The following is a 17,989-nucleotide window of genomic DNA, read 5'->3' on the forward strand; positions in this document are numbered from 1 at the left end:
TTAACTTAGTCTTCCAGCAAGTATTTATTGAGTGCCTACTACATGCCAGGAACTTTTCTAGATTCAGGACTGACCAAAACAAGACAAAAATCCCTGCCCTCGTGGAACTTACATTTTAGAGGACAGAGAGGTGATAAGTAAAATACGTAGTATGTTGGTAATATAGCCAAGGGGCCGTGGGGAAGCAGGCAAGGAGAATATGAAACCTTGAGAGGAAAAGAGTTATAATTTTAGAAAAGGCAGCCAGGGAAGTGCCCAACAGAAGAGAATCATTAAAAATGTGAAATGGGAGAGCAGGGCTCTGGGGATGAACACTTCAAGGAGAAAGAAAAGCAAAGGCAAAGGCCCCGAGGTGGAAGCACGCCCGGCGTGCTCAGAAATGGCCAAAGAGGCCAATGCAACTGAAGCAGAGTGAGCACCAAGAGTGGGAGGAGATGAGGCCACAGAGCGGTGTATGCGGTGTAGATGGGGGGCGGATCGTGTAGGGGACTTGTAGATCATGGTAAAGGCTCTGGCTTTGACTCTGAGATAAGTCAACAAATTGAGAAAAGACTAAAGCAGGGTGTTAGTTGCAAAGATATGGGAATAAACCGTGCTCACCTGGATCACTTGAATGAGAGTAGCATTCAGAGTGGTAACACAGTTGAGATATGAATGTATTTTGAAGGTAGAGCTGACCAAATTGCTGACATGCTGAATACTGGAGACCTAGCGAAATCACCTGAGTGAGATGCCGAAAAGATGCTGGAGACTCGGCATTTAATGGGCTTTCAAAGTAACCATAACCCTGAACTCACGTTTGATGCAGCAGTTAGAATTTCAAATACACATAAAATAAAAATATAATTATTAAAAATCAAACATGCTCAGGTGTTCCCTACAATTATCTCAAATATCATCAATGGTTCCTGCAACATACTTTCGGAATCAGTTATTTTAAATAAATCAGATACCTTTACACCATAGAATACCAAAAGGACATTAACTTACGTGGATTTTATTTATCTGTGCACATGCAAACTCAAACACAAACACACAGAGGTTGGAAATGCATATATTAATACTAAAATGGTAACAATACTAATTTTTTAATAGTGGACTAATAGATTTATTTGCTTCTTTGTGCTTTCCAAGTTGTTTTCAGTGAATATATACATTTGTCCCGCCGTATCCATGAGGGATTAGTTCCAGGGTCCTTTCTGGATACCACAATTTATGGATGCTCCAGACCTTTATATAAAATGGTGTAGTATTTGCATATAGCCTACACACACCGTCTGGTATACTTTAAATCATCTCTAGATTACTGATAATACTGAATACAATGCAAATGCTATGACAATAATTGTTTTTCTGCCTTGTTTAGGAAATAATGACAAGAAAAAAAAAGGTCTGTGCATGTTTAGGACAGAGGTAACCATCCTCCCCTGACCCCCCCAATATTTTTGATCCACAGTTGGTTTAACCGGATGTGGAACTCACAGATAGCAAGGGCTGACTGTACTTTGCTTCTAAAAAAAATTCAAGTTTCTTACGTGTTTTATTTTTTTTAAATACACATGCAGACCTTGCTCAAATCAAGTTTTGTTTCCGGTTTGATCTGATGGCAAGGCTTTTAACTAAACATCCAGAAGGAGAGAAAGGGACTGAGCTAGGAGCCTACAAGGTAGGAGTGAGGAGCTATGGTCAGAAACTAGAAACTGAATCCCAGATAGCAGTGACAGAGACAGCATATATATTCCCAAAAAGTGGATGGCTTATCACATGCAAAAACTCAAGATCCAGACAGTATAAGATAGACAGCGAATGTGAGACACTCTTGAACCAGCCATGACCCAGCTCTGGGTCACTCTGTAGACCAGGGGCCAGCTCTCCACTGAGACTTCACTGCTTTGTGGTAAGCAAGTCTTCCTGACACAAGCCAATACCATGACACCATGTATTTATAAACTACTCAAATGCTTCCAAGTAAACGTCACTTAAAACAGGTAAAATAAACATTCCTATGCATACGCCAAGCTCAAGAGGAGTAGGAGCAAGTTCAATAAAAATCAGAGGGGGCTCTAAAAGAAACTAATCATGCTTCTGCTCTCTGTTCTAATAGTGTAATCCTCATAGGTAACTGGGATTAAGTGGAGGTTTTAGGTCAAACCATTTAGTTCTTGATGTTTTAATACTAACTGGCAAAAGATGATAAATGTAGATAGTAATTGAAATGAGACTAAACTCCAAAAGTACTCTAGGCCAGGCATGGTGGCTCCGTCTGTAATCTCAGCACTTTGGGAGGCTGAAACAGGAGAATCACTTGAGCCCAGGAGTTCCAAACCAGCCTGGGCAAGATGACAAGACCCCATCCCTATATATTTAATTAAAATTTAAACATATTAAAAAAAATAAAAGCACTAGTCATCTCTGAGATGTTCAAGTAATTCTCCACTTGAATTAAGAACAAGGATGGCTGTTCACTAATCTCAATCAGACCCATGATTTGTTTGATCTTGAAGATGCCATGTTGTCTATCAGGCAGACGGCTAGTAGGTAAGGGGAGAGTCACTCTGAGATGAAATGATAGAGGACTGTTGTAAATACCTGTCATGTACAGGTATTTACAGGTACACAGCTCTCTAATTTCTCTACTAAAGAGCATAATTATGAAAGGTTTTAAGTTATCTCATTGATCAAATGAATCATATGGCTTAACTCATTAATAATTTGTGAAATCATATAATGCCATCTGACACAGCTCATACCTGTATTCACCTTACAACCCTGAGTGGGACTTTTAATTTCTAAAACAATATTCTGCCAATGACAGTAGCGCTTCAGTTCTGATTTCATATAGAGTGATGGCTTTATGTGATCAAGAAACATTAAGTACGAAAAATTACCTAAAGGTCAGCAATGCCTCACCATGCTTGGCAAGTGAACAAAACGGGTTTCCATGAAAGGAAATCGTCTGACCCTCCTTTGTGTCTTCTGCTTTACAAAAGCATTTCTGTGCTTCATAAATCTAAATATTATGCAGTAAATGTATCCTGTCCTCTTTAAAAATAAATAAATGAAGTTGGGACAACTGAGTATGTGCAAACCAAAGTTCTGTTTTTAAAAATAATGTTCCGGCTGAGCGCGGTGGCTCATGCCTGTAATCCCAGCACTTTGGGAGGCCGAGGCGGGCGGATCATGAGGTCAGGAGCTCAAGACCATCCTGGTTCACATGGTGAAACCCCATCTCTACTAAAAATACAAAAAATTAGCCGGGCGTGGTGGCAGGCACCTGTAGTCCCAGCTACTTCGGGAGGCTGAGGCAGGAGAATGGCGTGAACCCGGGAGGCAGAGCTTGCAGTGACCCGAGATAGCGCCACTGCACTCCAGCCTGGGTGACAGAGCGGGACTCCGTCTCAAATAATAATAATAATAATAATAATGTTCAAGAAAAAAGTAAGACTTCAGTGGCTCTCAAGCTAGTAAACTGCATTTCAAAAGGTTTTGCCACTAGGTCTTATTTGTTTCTCAATCATCTTAATTGGTCTCTGAATATCCTATAGATGAAAAGCCTGAGGAAAAGGCTTATCATACAAATGGGATGACAGACAACTCAAAACCAACTTTAAAACAAGCAGAAGGGAGAGGCCTTTAAAAAGGGAACTAAAGCTCCAACACTACTTCCTGCACTGAGCTCTCTCCCAAACAGCCAGGCTGCTGCAGCTCATCTTACCCAGAAGAGCTGCAAATGCTTCCCAGGATCCTAACTTGAGCACAGACATACCATTTACAAGTGGAAATGTGGTGAGTTCATCAGTTTCTGGCATTACCAATACAGAGCATGGACAGAAGAGACATTTCAAGTCCAAATTTTCTCCATCGAACTTTTAGACACAAACTCAGCTGAATGTTTCTATGTTTTTATAGGAAAATATTTTCTTAAGCATGAAACAGGATAAACACCAAAAACAGTGGGGCCAAGTTTGCCTTGTAAAAGATCTATTGTCCCAAGGTGAATTTCCCTGGCATCTCTTGCGACATCAGAACACCTCCCATTTTCTTTTCCTCCCACAACTCCTCAGCCCTTTAAAGGTGGAGTCTGTTTGCTGCAGCAAAGCCAAAGGGAATGATGGTTCCGGGCAGTCACAGAGGCGGCCTACTTTAAGGAGAAACACTTCTGCAAATGTAAGCAGGAACCAGGTTTACTCACCCAGAGAAAAACACGTTTTCTCAGAAGGTTTTGCAGCTCCAGTAGTTCTAGAACACACCACTCATCACCAGCATCACCACTGTAAGTCAACTCAACGCGGAACTCAAGTAAGATCAGAGTTCTCCTCCAAGTATCTTACTCATCACGCAAAGCAACACTTGGGCTTGGCTGTAACTCTCCCATGACACAGGGATGACACAAATTAGCTCCACACTGTGTCTTCCCTGCCTCCCACACAGTCGATGGCAGTGGACTGACAAATGTGGTAGTTACTTAGCAATACTTTGTGGTTATCTCACCCACATCATTCACAGAGACAGACAGTGCCACCCTTCCATAAAAACTTCTCCCCTCCCACAAACTGTTGAATTCTACATAATAACTTACATTATTACATGGAGGAACAAAATACTGGCTTGTGCTTAGTAGAAAGTAGTCATTCCATGGACCTTTAAGAATCCTAATGCTGATCCTGTTGTTCTCTAGGTCTTGAGCAAAAATCACTCCACAGTAAATCAAAGGAATGTGAATGCCAAGTGAATTAAGCCAGAAGAGTTTAATGAGAACTACCACCCACCTGCAAATGTCCCCCCCACACCATTCTCAGCAGCTAAGCCTCAAACCCTCAATCACTCTGAGTAATAGGTGGGGAGGTTGTGTGGGGTGCATTAAACCAAAATGTCTCAAACACTTGTGATGAACATGTTGGCCTCCCAAAGATGACCTGAAGGGGGTTGGTAGGGTTGGTACAGACATTCTGCTGTCCTTAAATGAACCCTAGTTGGTCTACTCAGGCTGAGAAAAACATTTCAGTGGGATCTATCACGAGCTTTCATTTGTCCCCACTGTCATTCAAAGCATTCAGACAAAAACGATAGTTAGTGTGTACTAAGCACTTCCGATGTTCCAGGTTGGTCCGAGACGTATACAGGCATTAACACATTTAATCTTCACAACAATCCTGTGAAGTAGGTATTATTAGTATGTCCACCTGGCAGATGAGGAAAACAAAGCACAGGTGCTAGGTCTCCCATAACACGGTAGGCCAGTGGCAGAGCTGGAATGTGTATCCAGGCAGTCTGACTTTAGAGACCACACCCTGAACTACCGCTTATCCTGCCTCTCTGGGAGAGGTCTGTCAGGCCAGTGTGGGATAGCAGATTCACAGACAGCGGTCAGATTGGAGAGGCACATGATGATAATATTCTGGAATACATAAATTCCAGAATTTATGGAATTCCAGAATTCCATATATTCTGGAATATATAAAGGGAATTCTAGTTCCAATTTCACTATTAACGGTGTGACATTGGGCAAGTTGTCTTACTTCCTCGAGATCAGTACATTCATCTGTGTGTGTGTGTGTGTCTCGAGATACATGAATGCACCTTGCCCCTCTAAAATTCTACTACAGTCTACTACACTTGGTAAGGTTATTAGAATATTATGCTCTATTTTAAAAGTACTAAAACAAGAACCTAAGTAGAGGATAGAAAGCTGAAGAAAGTCCCATGATTTCAGTTGGGTAAAAATCAAGTTTACAACCCAAACCACCTACTAAGCCTGCGGCCAGCATTGACAACTCAGGCCTAAGGCAGCTAGGTAGTAACCACACTAATTGGATGGCTTAGCAGACTGCTGTGTTTGTTATGGCTGGCTAGTGTGTATGCCAATATTCATGCATGCTCAGGCACTGCGTGGAAAAAAAGTCTGTTGTGTATTCTCAGTGAGGGCAGCCCACTAAAACACAGCACCTTGGGAGTGCTGGGGAGGCCCAGAGAGTGGAGCTCAGCAGCTCCCATTCAGGCTCTCAACAAAGCAGCTCTACTTTCAAACAGCTTATAAAACTGAAAGTTCTTAGTAATACTTTATTTTTAAGAGTGTCTGCTATTTAAACACACACACACACACACACACACTGAATTTTAACACTCACTAGCATGGAGAGAGCAGACGGGGCTCTCTAGGTCCCATGTGGAAGAGCAGGCATTGTTTGAAGTGGGTAAGAGGCAGGACGCTGGTGAATGTGTGGGCTTCTCTGGGTTGTGCCCAGCTAGTATCAACCAGCCATGCCTAGGCGACTCAAGTATAATGAAGATAGCCAAAATTCTTTGAGTTTTCAAGAGACCTCCATCTGGCGCTAACATGAATGAACCATCTTCAGGAAGTCTCTGAAAGACAGGCATAGAAAGATTCTTCTACACCATTCCACCTGGGGGAGAAGCCCTAAACACATGAGGATGACAAAATGAATCTAAACACACTAGCTAGTAAAGAGACCCTAATCCCTTCATTAAAGACTTTTAAAAAAACTAGACTTTTGATATAAAACCTACTCTATTTCTAAACAATACTTCAGACCAGTGGAGAGGTAGGGAAGGAAGAGCTGCCAGAAACCCTGCCCACGTGTCACAGGAGCAGAAAGGCAGTGGATGGCTCTCCTCTGCTGTTTCCAAGGCCAAAAACCCAGTAAGACCTCACCATCTTCCCATGTTAACCAGGATTTCCAAAGTCTTGGAATACCAAGAAGCAAAAAGTACCTACTGCTGCGTCCATAATGAGCCTCGCGTCTGCTGACTGAGGATTACACCAACTAGCATTTGGCCCACAGCCAGAGCAGCTTAGACCAAAGCCACAGCTACTCTATGCGACATCACTATGTGAGTTCCCATAAACCCAAAGCAGCTGAAGACTGCACAGTTCCAAAGTCTACATGGCATTTTATAACCCTTTTGCGCTGTAGAGACTACTTAGAAGTAGGACATAAAAATGCTCTCATAAGGGCTTTACATGGGAAAAACAATTTTGGTTCTCTTTGAGAGCAATCTGGATAATTTAAGATAAATAGCTCTCACAAAATTGTATGGCTTTGGCCGGGCGCGGTGGCTCACGCCTGTAATCCCAGCACTCGGCGAGTCCGAGGCAGGCGGATCACGAGGTCAGGAGATCGAGACCATCCTGGCTAACACGGTGAAACCCCGTGTCTACTAAAAATACAAAAAATTAGCCGGGTGTGGTGGGAGGCACCTGTAGTCCCAGCTACTCGGGAGGCTGAGGCAGGAGAATGGCGTGAACCCGGGATGCAGAGCTTGCAGTGAGCCGAGATAGCGCCACTGCACTCCAGCCTGGTCGACAGAGTGAGACTCCGTCTAAAAAAAAAAAAAATCGTATGGCTTTACTAGTATACAGACTATTAATATTCAGTGAAGAAGAGCTCTTCAGCAAAGGTTTTAGACAAACATCTATCAGGGATGAATGCACTGATTAAATGAAGCCTCATGCAATGTTAAGGTACAGAAGAAGCCTTCCTCAGAAGTTCCCTCTTGCCAGAACACATGGAACCAGGCATGGACTTTCCTTGAGCAAAAACCCATACATTTTCATATCATTCTTTTATAAAGAGAAATTCATTTTCCATGTTATTTTTTCCACAGTCAATATGCCACTCAAAAAGGCTGCCTTTGCTATAGCTGTTAATAAAAACATAAAACCATCAGTAGTATTAGAGGAACCCAGTAGCAAGAGTTATTGCTCTCTTTGGGAGGCCGAGGCGGGCGGATCACGGGGTCAGGCGATTGAGACCATCCTGGCTAACACGGTGAAATCCCATCTCTACTAAAAATACAAAAAAAATTAGCCAGGCATGGTGGCGGGCGCCTGTAGTCCCAGCTATTCGGGAGGCTGAGGCAGGAGAATGGCGTGAACCCGGGAGGCGGAGCTTGCAGTGAGCCGAGATCACACGAGACTCCGTCTCAAAAAAAAAAAAAGAGTTATTGCTCTAGGTAGACAAGTTCCAGCATGAGGAATTAGAATCACCATACCTAAACATCTGAGCAAAATTCAAAGAATATTTTAATTTCTCCATTTTCTTCCCTTTCCCTTCATATAACGAAGTAATATAAGAGGTATTAGGAAAACCCCTCCTCCATGGAAAGATACTTCAGAGCACTCTATATTCTGGCTTTATAATGCATTCTCCTCTTCTAATAACAGCTTTGAGATACAATTTCAGTCCTCACCTAACACCCCTGACCCAAGGGCATCAAAAACGGTACAAAGAATAGAGAAGTAGAAAAGTAATGAGTGTGCCATACTGTTATTTGTTGCTAATCTGGGCTTTGTGATTAAGGGAACTAATATCAAAAGCATGGTAAAATAGAGGTATATTCCAGTACTGATGATGGTGGTGATGGTGATGAATGACAGCTGACAATATTTATTGTGCACTTACTGGTTCCAGGTACCATGTCAAGCACTTCACAAGCATTATCTCAATTGATCCTGACAATATCTCCAGGAAGTAGGTCTTCTATAACCACTTTATAAGACAGACTTTTTTTTTTTTTTTTTTTTTTTTTACCCAAGGCAATACTGTCAGGAAATGGGCAAGCTGGGCTATGAAGACAAATATCCTGATTTAAAAAAACAAGGTTAACCCTACACAAGGTTCTGTCCGTTGGGTTTTGAGTTCTGGTCCTACAAGACAGATGTCTAGCAGCTGGCTCTATGGGGTTCCAAATTTTAACATAATTATGGGAAGACTCCCATCAATACTCTTTAACTCATAAATTACCTATAATTATCTAAGCGCTGTATCTCCCCAGGATTAAAAACTCCAAGAGTTCTGATAATTAGTCTTCAAATATGAAGGTACCATGGAAAGAAAGAAAATAAAGTTCTCCTTCTCCCTTGGGTCCCCTGAGAATTCTAAAGATGGTGAAATTTTTTACAAATTGATCCTTTCCCTGTTGTATTTCATTAATATATAAATAATTTAAGATAGACACTTATACCTTCCATCAGAAACTTAAAAACTCTAATAATGAGTCCTAGGAGATCTAACACCTTTCCTCTTTTTAGGTCAAGGTCTTACATGGAAACAACTTAAAGTAGACTTTATCTTGACTAAACATGATCCCCCTCCTGTCTACTATATTTATAGCTCTTATTGTTCTCTACCCTTGAGCCCAAACCACATTAAGATTGAATCACTTCTACTGAAAACACACTGATGCTAAAAAAGAAAAAAAAATCAGAATAGAACATACTGGATTTGTTTTCATTTCCAACCACAACCCCTACTCCACATTAAATAGGATGGATTGCTTTCTCAGGGAAAAATAAGATTATTAGAAAAGTTAGTTAGAAGCCCAAAAACCAATGTGTAAGAGAGACTGTTCACTTAGCAGGGCTCCTCTGCTATGGAAGATTTTAACCAAGAGAAGAATCGTACAGTCAAATTCCAGAATAAGCTAGTCTGCATAGCATTTACTTTGGGTATAAAGAAAATGACATCACTACAGCGCTGGGATCTGAAACAAGTGTTTCATACAAAGCTGGTTACAATGATCAGTTCATTCCAAATTGGTGGGAAAGGCTTTGTACTAAAATCTGGGAATGTACAGCCATGGATGGCTCAAAGCACGTCATGGGAGTTCAAACTGGCCTAGATTTTCTAAAATCTTGTTATGTAAAGGGGATAAAATTTTAACTTGAGAATAAGTATATTCTAAAGGAAAAACATGAGGTAAAAATATGGTATCTTGTCTATTAGAATATTGCTTTGAAAGTAAAAAGAATATTTCATTACTACCATTCTGATTTGAGATTCTGTTACTCCAAGAAGCTGGCAGCATAAATTGTAGGTAATTTGTGAGTTAAAGGGTATTGATCATAGATATGACTTTGAAGAGGATGGCGAGAGGAACGGCTGTCATCTCAGTAGTGAGATGAAGAAACCCTGCGTCTCCTGGAGTGGATGGGGTCCCCTAGGCCTTTGGCGGCTGCACTGTCCCACTCACATGGTCCTGTCTGCATTCTCAGACTTAGTGACATAAGCAGGGTGGCAACTCCCTCAACAGTCCTTCACTCGTCACTTCCAGGTGCATAGCACGGCATTCGGAAGACAGGTGCGTCCACACTGAGAGTGCTCTGGGGCGGCCCCCACCAACACTGTGGGCAGTGTCAGCCACACCCATGAGGGCCGCTGCAGCTCTTTCACTCCCTCTTCTCCCTCCCTGCTGCTGACAGCAGGAGTTTCACAGGCCCACTGCAGCATCAATTAGAAATAACAGAAGAGGGTGGGTGTGGTGGCTCACACCTGTAATCCCAACACTTTGAGAGGACAAAGCAGGAGGATCATTTGAGGCCAGTCGTTGGAGACCAGCCAGAGCAACATAGCAAGACCCCACCTCCACAAAAAAAATTAAAATAAATGGCGGAAGAAGGGAATTCAAAGTAGTCACTTAGTCTCAGGGTTTTATGGGAAAGAATACTGAAGTTACTGTTTGGAAGAAAATAAACACATCTAAATGAAATCCTTTATATTTCTTGACCAATAGCATGAATAATTAAATGCATTTGTAATAACCTCCACTCGATACTGTTCGCTTAAATCAATGGTATGAGCCAAGTGAAAGCATTCCCTTCTCTGGGAGTGACTAGAGTGGTATTCTTTGTAGAGATGGGATGTATTTTAAACGCTTATCAATTTGACTACAAAGTTACCCTGTGGAAGCAAAAGAGAGATAGAAGAAAGATTTGCAGATTCCCTCATGATCAAAAAATATTCTTAATAAGCCATTTAACGCATGTGTTTGACCCTATCAGTAGCAATACAAATGTTTTGATAGCGGTATCATTACCAAGAAGGCAAAGGTAAATATTTCTCTAGAGAAACAGTGATATTCCCTGCTAAACCTCACTCCAAGGCTCAAGGGCACAAGTAGGCCCTTCAACCAGAATGCCAACATTTAACAGAGGCTGTGGGGCTACGAATGTCCTTGAGGCTTTTGAAGAAAAATCAAATGAACAGAAACGTAGGGGGCGGAAACTAACGATAGAACAGTTTCTACCACGCCCTGCAGGGAAACATGTTCCTTGTGAAGGTACAGGGGTTCGAAGGTTCTACTGCTACTCCCGGGGAAACTCACACCAGGAAGCCATGAATGTCTCTGGGAGGTTGTATTCCTGGCAGAGAGGGCCACAGACTGCTAACAAATGATCAACAAATGCCAACAAATCAGTACATTGACCAAAAGTAACAATCAATTTTCAAACATCTTGTGGTAACCTGGACTTAGTGCTGTGCAAAAATTAAAAGACAGCCTCTGCCTGGAGAGAAGTTGCAGGATGCACGGGAGGCAAAACCGACTGGTCTCAACTCCCTTTGCCCTCACTTGCCACATCTCTCTAGGGGTCTCGCTCATGAAGAGGGAAATTACAGATTATGGCAGGTTGGTGCTGGAAAAAACCCTAAATTGTTTGGCTTGGCCCAACAACCTCATTTTAAAGATGAGGTCAGCTCAGAAACGGGTAGGTGACACAGCCAAAGACAGAGCTCATGTGAAGTACCAGGAAAACCCCAGGCCCCACACTGCCAATCCCATGCTCCCTTAACTCTAAAGGGAAAAAAATTCACCTCAATTTGTGCCTACAATACCCATGCCCTGGATAAGCAAGAGTCAAGAAATTCCCGATTTGGCCTCGACACTGCCTTTCACCTCTTACATGCTGGTTTCACTTCAGCTGCTGAGGCGCACAGTTCTGCTTTCATGCGAGAAACCAGGCCCCTCTGAAAAGGGATGGAGAAGAGGCACCATCAACCAGTCACTTGAGCCAAGGAAAAGAGACTGCAGTATGATCTCCTAATGTCCTGGTGCTTCCCTTCCTGGAAAAGGTGCAATTGGGGTTTCAAAGTAAATATCTCCCATCAGTCAACTCAGACTGAAGATAACCAGTGGATGTTACTTCCATGAAAGAACAATGCAAAACGTCAAGCTGTGTAGGCAGCCCAGGAATACTGCAAACCAGTCAAAAGCGCTCTCTCCCTCCCTCCCCTTGCTCCGCCTTAACCACTGGGCAAGCTATGCACACTGTTGCTACTTTTTTGGTATATTCTACCTCCTCCAATCCCAGTATCCTCATTGTTTTCAATTTGTTTTGAATAAATGATCCTAACTGGTCACAAATAACTAATCTAAGGAGCCACAATTAGTATGATTTCATACCGTCAAGTAAGGAGTTTTCAGAGGTGGAATACACCACGTGAATTATTTTATCAAATCTAATTTTTCAGATAAGTAAAAGAAAGCTTCAGAGAGAGATGAAGAACTTAGATATAAACAGAGCTGGGGCCAGAGCCAAAGTCTCCTGACTCCCAGCACAATGCTCTTCTGGTGACCCTCTGTGGCACCCGCAAACACAAGGCTACCCTGGGATCGGAGTCACGCTGGCCTTGGATGTGCAATGGCCATAGCAGCATAACAACTTAAAGTCCTCCTCCATGAATGGCTAGTGAGAATCAGCAAGATAGGATGTGGGCTGCAGAAACAATACGGGAGACATGAGCCTGGTTAAATTTTCAGGGAAGAAAAAGACCCATGACAACTCAAAAGAATGTTGAAGATTAAGCAGACTGCAAAGGCAGGGAAGAGAAAGAAAAGAGGGGAAGGAACACCGTGTCATCAAGAAAGCAGGTGAAAAGAACAGCATCAGAACACAAAAAGGCTAGCTACTGATCACAAGATACACAAGCTTTCGAGAGTTAAAAAAAAAAATCCCTAAATCCTGTTACTTCCTTTACAGTGAAGTAACTTTCTCTAAAAGAAGGCATTCAGTGTTTAACCACGTTGGTGTACAGTTACATCAGACAGTCTTCAGATGTGTTTTCCTAAAACTGAATGCAACACAAGACAAATATGACTTCTATCCCAGCCAACAAAACATGGATTTTGATACTGAATACATACTGCGTAGGGCAACCCCACCCTTGGCCTGCAACCTAGCATCTGCAGATGGATCTCTCAACCTCTTGCCAGAGCTGGTCCCCTGGTTGCATGGCCCTGAGACCTCCCAAGAAGAACTGGGTGCCACAGGAAGAGATACTGCTGACTCAGGAGATGGCCACCTCCCATGGAGAGGCAGCCAAGCCAGGCATGCAACTGAGAAGCAGCTTGTAGCAGTGGTGATTAAGTTTTAAACGGTTAATAAGACTGTGGCTCAAATCTAAGTGCTGTATGTTCTCTCTCATGTAGGGGTGCTTCTAGAAATATTCTTGTATGCATGTGTAGTGGTGGGTGCCTATTTTTGTTGTTACTAAAAATGTTTTTCTCCTTTAAAGAAAGAAATTACTATGAAAAGACTGGCTTGTTGCTTACAGAGGAGTCCCAGAATGACCAGTAAACTCACCCTAGGTTGGGGCGGAATGAAGAGACGGTGGGGATTATGGTCTAGGTTGTTTATTGTCATACAAAAATGTGGCAACTGCCATTCTTTGGCTACATTTCAAGCGGATACTTCTTGGTTCCCTCATGTTTAAGCTTTTAAGAAATGCTCAGCTATGCAATTTCCACGAAGTCAATCAATGATGAATTCAAAGCTGTAATGCAAGATGAGACAGATTTGCTTCCAAAGGTCAAGATGTCAGAAAATCCAAGGCCAAAATCACCTTAGATCACCCTTAGGTTTATCTTCTACACCTGTTGGCCATATCGCTGCCTCCAGTCCCGAAGCAGCATTTATACACCTAGCAACTAAATAGGTATTCATCTACTTGTTAGAAAATTTATGCAAGGTAAAGGGATTTAGTAAAAAGTGCCCAGTCCTAAATCAACAGAATTTCCACTTACATTGCAAATGAAAGGGTCTAAAACAGAGAATTCCAATCACAGACAATTACTCATTCATTGATCTTCCCACACCATCTATCATTTCTATATGATGAAACTTCGGCTCACTTCTTGGTGCCTGTCTAACCCTCTAGATTATTACAGTACTACTTTTGGCCATGCACTATGCATCAGACACCTCAACTGCCTTCTCTTCAGTCACTCATATCAGCCGAGATGTAAACTATGGCTGAATGGTCTGCTATTTTTATGCTAACAGCACTTCAATATTTTTCATCTGCCTCTTCTTACATGTTGGCCGAGGTTTATACTAGGTATCATTTACATTTCTAGAAACCTGAAATATCGGCATTATCCTCCTACTCACAACTATGGCAACAGCATTCATAGGCTACATGCTCCCATGAGGCCAGATATCATTCGGAGGCGCTACAGTAATTACAAATCTACTATCAGCCATGCCATCTATTGGAAGTGACCTTCTGCAATGAATCTCTGAGGTGGATTCTTTCCTCTTACTGACTGACCTTGTCTTTTGAAACTATGACTCCCCTCATGTCTAAGGTAAACTTTTCTCCCTATATCTAAGGTAAACTGTTTCAACCAGAAGCACATCTTCCATGGGTCTCCAACCCTTGGTCCAGTCGATGAGTTCCCCAAGGGACTTGCTAGATGCACAAGTTCTAGCAGCCAGTGACTGTCTCCCACTACTAGAGCTATTAATGAGCCTTCTGGTTAATCAGCTGCAGAGACAGATTTAACTCTTCTTGTTTATCTTTTCAGCAGCAAAATACTGAAGAAATACAAATGTTATCCTATTACTGTCATCTAGGAATTCAGTCTTGCCATGGGAAAGCTAGACTAAAATGTCCATACAGGATAGATGTACTTCTCTGTTCAACAACATATAGATAATAAAGAGCTTAAGAAAACCAGGATGGATGAAAAGCATCGAAAACCAGAACCACAGCAATACAAACATCTCCCACATAGCCTGGCAAAGGCCCCTCCCCTGTCCCAAAGGGATTGTTGCCTCACGCTGAAAGATATTCATTCTCCAAGTCTTCTCATGGTGGCATCTCTATTTCAGCCACCAGCTGTCATGACATCCTTTCTCCCTGGCTCCTTTCAGGTACTCACAGCTCCTATAACAATGGATCTGAGACCCAGAAGCCCTGATCAAAGATGATCAGCTGTGGATGATTACAAAACAAAGTGATGTCAAGATCAGCAGATTATAGGCAAGACAATTTGATATTCATCCTTAACACCCTGTCACCCTTAAGAGATTTTCATTCATTTAGTTCTCAGAAGTCAACATGGCATCTCAGCTTGAAGTTCAGCCTCATTACTCACCTGTCCTATGTTTTCTAAGACAATTGTCGTAAGTTATTTAAAAGGAAGCAAAAATTGCCCAGTAAGACGGTGAATACAGCAAGGTAAAGGAGAAGTAGAAAAGGAAAGATAGTCACTATCTCTCCTCCCCATGCACAAAAAGGTCTTGTAGCCCAACCCCCTCTACAGATGGGCAAACTGAGGGGTCATGAGAGGACGCGACTCTTCCCAAGTCTCACCATCAATAGCAGAGTTGGACCAACGGAGGTTCCCCTGCTAAAAAGCAGGGCCTCAATAAAGGACCAGCTGAATCAACAAAAGGGAGTGGCTTCCTTAAGAACATGCTGGGCACAGAAACTCTATTGCCCCCCTCCCTTCTGAATACAGGTTCTTATGCATACCAGGAGCATTCAAGAACAGAGGGGACAAAAGATCTCCACAAAAGCGAGACAAAGTGCAAGGACACCAGAACACCAGACAGCTACAACTGTTCCTTGGCCTGCGAAGCATCAACAGTTCAGTCTATCTCAACAGGTAAGAGGAATAAGCCACTGTCCTTTGAACATCCAATAAGATAAACAAACCAAAAAATCCACAGAGCACTCTGCAGTCCATCTAGCACTTTCCCATAGTTATTTTGTTTCATCCTCACAATAGACCCATCTTGCAATAAAGAAATTGAGGACCAAGGAAGTCTTACCCAAAGTCATAGCTGGTAAACAACAAGGCCGGAAGTTGAGCCTACATCTTCCAACTCCATATTCAGCACCTTCTACTCTACCTCCACCCAAAGATATTCATGACAAAAAGCCAAATATAACAGTAGACCAAAGGGCCAACTGAACCACAGCCTCCGGCCAGCTAAACAATGACTAAAATCCCAGCTGGAACCCAAAGCAGGCTCTGTCTCCTCAGGACTTCAGGACAGGATTCCAGAGTGAGTTCAGACCAGCCCTCTGCTACGAGGCAAGCTCTTCGCTCTCCTACAGGAACTCTGGGTTAATCACATGTCCCACTGCAGCATGGCTGGAGCTAGACCTGTCAAGCACATTCGGCTCTTGGTGACACAACCCAGCTGTGCAGGCGGTTCCCGTCAAGGGAGCTCCAGACATTCCAGACACTGTGCCACGGAATTGCAGGGAGGGACCGAGCTGCACAGGGAGCTGGCAAGCCCGACAGAACTTTCCCTACCACATCTGTACTTCTGCAACAACAAGGCAGTTTCAAATCAGCTCCCAAAGAGCTACGCAGATTCTGCCTTGTGAGGATAGACTAGAAACTGACAGTGGAGATTCCTTCTGGAGAGTGGGACCAATGGAACTTTTACCATTGGCATTGTATTCCTTTCATAATATCTTTGAAAACTAGATCAGAATTCAACCTAAAACCCATAAGGATGACAGCCTACACTGGAAAGTGGTGAAGGCAAAAAGAAACTGACATCAGATGATGTAAACTAATCACACAACAGTTTTAAACAAGAGCTTTAGAAACACTGAATTAAATGTAAGACCTTTATAAAGTATAACAAGATTCTTATTTACAAATTTTACAAAAATTTCCCTTGACTGTTAACAGAAGAAATTGAGCCATTTTTGAGGCAGGAAAAAAAAAAGTCTTTAGTACTTAATTCTTTTAGGCATTTTCACATACTTTATCCCATTTAATCTCAATAACCATGGAATAAAAATATTATCTACAAGTGATAGACCAGGAAACTCAGACCAGGCACTCAGAGAAGCTAAGCAGCTTTCACACAGCTGCACAGCTACCAACTCCTTGAGTGTAAAGACACAAAGGGACAATCTAGGAATACAGACAAGTCCTAAAAAAGCTGCCACCACTGCTGGGCAAAGGCAACCTGCACCTATGAAAGAACCCAGACACAATGGCCAGCTTCTGACAGTCCTTTCTTGAGTGGGTCACATGCTGCCTATGGGGTACATGTGTACACAATGCTGCTCCCCATATTTATGAAACTGACACGCCCTCCACACTACATGAGCACACAGATGTTTTCACAAAGTGCTGATGGACCTGCGGTAATCTACCCATTTTCCTCTCCCAGACCCTGTTGCTACTGAAGGCTGCATTTGAGAGATGCCCAACTGACTGAGATGAGAACAGAGGTGCTACCCTGGAACCTGGCCACAAGGAAGCCCTGATGTGTTTACAGTGTGAGCTTGCCCACAACTTCAAATTCATCACCATCATGCTCTAACATCGAAGTCCTCACGTGCCTCACATAAGGAAGCACAATTTAAACATCATAATAGCTAATGATCATTAATGTTTACTGAGCTCTTTTAGAGCAGAAGGAACTATGGTAATTGCTTCCCATGCACTACACACTAGTTAATCCTCACAGCCACCACCCCTCATGTTAGATACTATTATCATTCCTATTTCATACACGAAGAAGCTGAGCTTCAGAAGTGGTTAAGTAACTTGCTAGAGACCAAACTGTAAGGAGTAAAACTGAAGCCTATGGCCCTATGACTCCTAAGTCAGACTCAGAGCCACTCTGCTTAGGTCTCTCATAAAATATGTTTCATGGCCTTTTTCCCTCAAGTATTCTCTTTGTCATTTCTTATCAAAGTTATGAAACAAAATGTCCAAACAGAAGAGGCAAAATTGTTATACTGATGGGCTAGCCAGACAAATGGCATTATAAAAATACTGGAAATAGGAATTTACAATCCATAGTCAAGGCAAGCAATGCCAATGTTACCAATGCATACCCACAAATACACCTGTTATAATCATTGACTACCCTGGAAGATCAAGCCCTGGAGTTCTTGCTGGGTTTTGGATGGTCAGGAATTATTCTTCA

At 42.4% G+C, this 17,989-nt stretch overlaps 1 protein-coding gene across 12 annotated transcripts in view; it reads right to left on the bottom strand.

Annotated features, from left to right (window-relative positions):
- The window catches only part of PSD3 (pleckstrin and Sec7 domain containing 3), a 713,864-nt gene that overhangs the window by 306,104 nt on the left and 389,771 nt on the right, over window positions 1-17,989 (bottom strand). The window lies entirely within an intron of this gene.

This window comes from Pan paniscus, chromosome 7 (assembly GCF_029289425.2).
Source record: "Pan paniscus chromosome 7, NHGRI_mPanPan1-v2.0_pri, whole genome shotgun sequence".
Taxonomy (NCBI): Eukaryota; Metazoa; Chordata; class Mammalia; order Primates; family Hominidae; genus Pan; species Pan paniscus.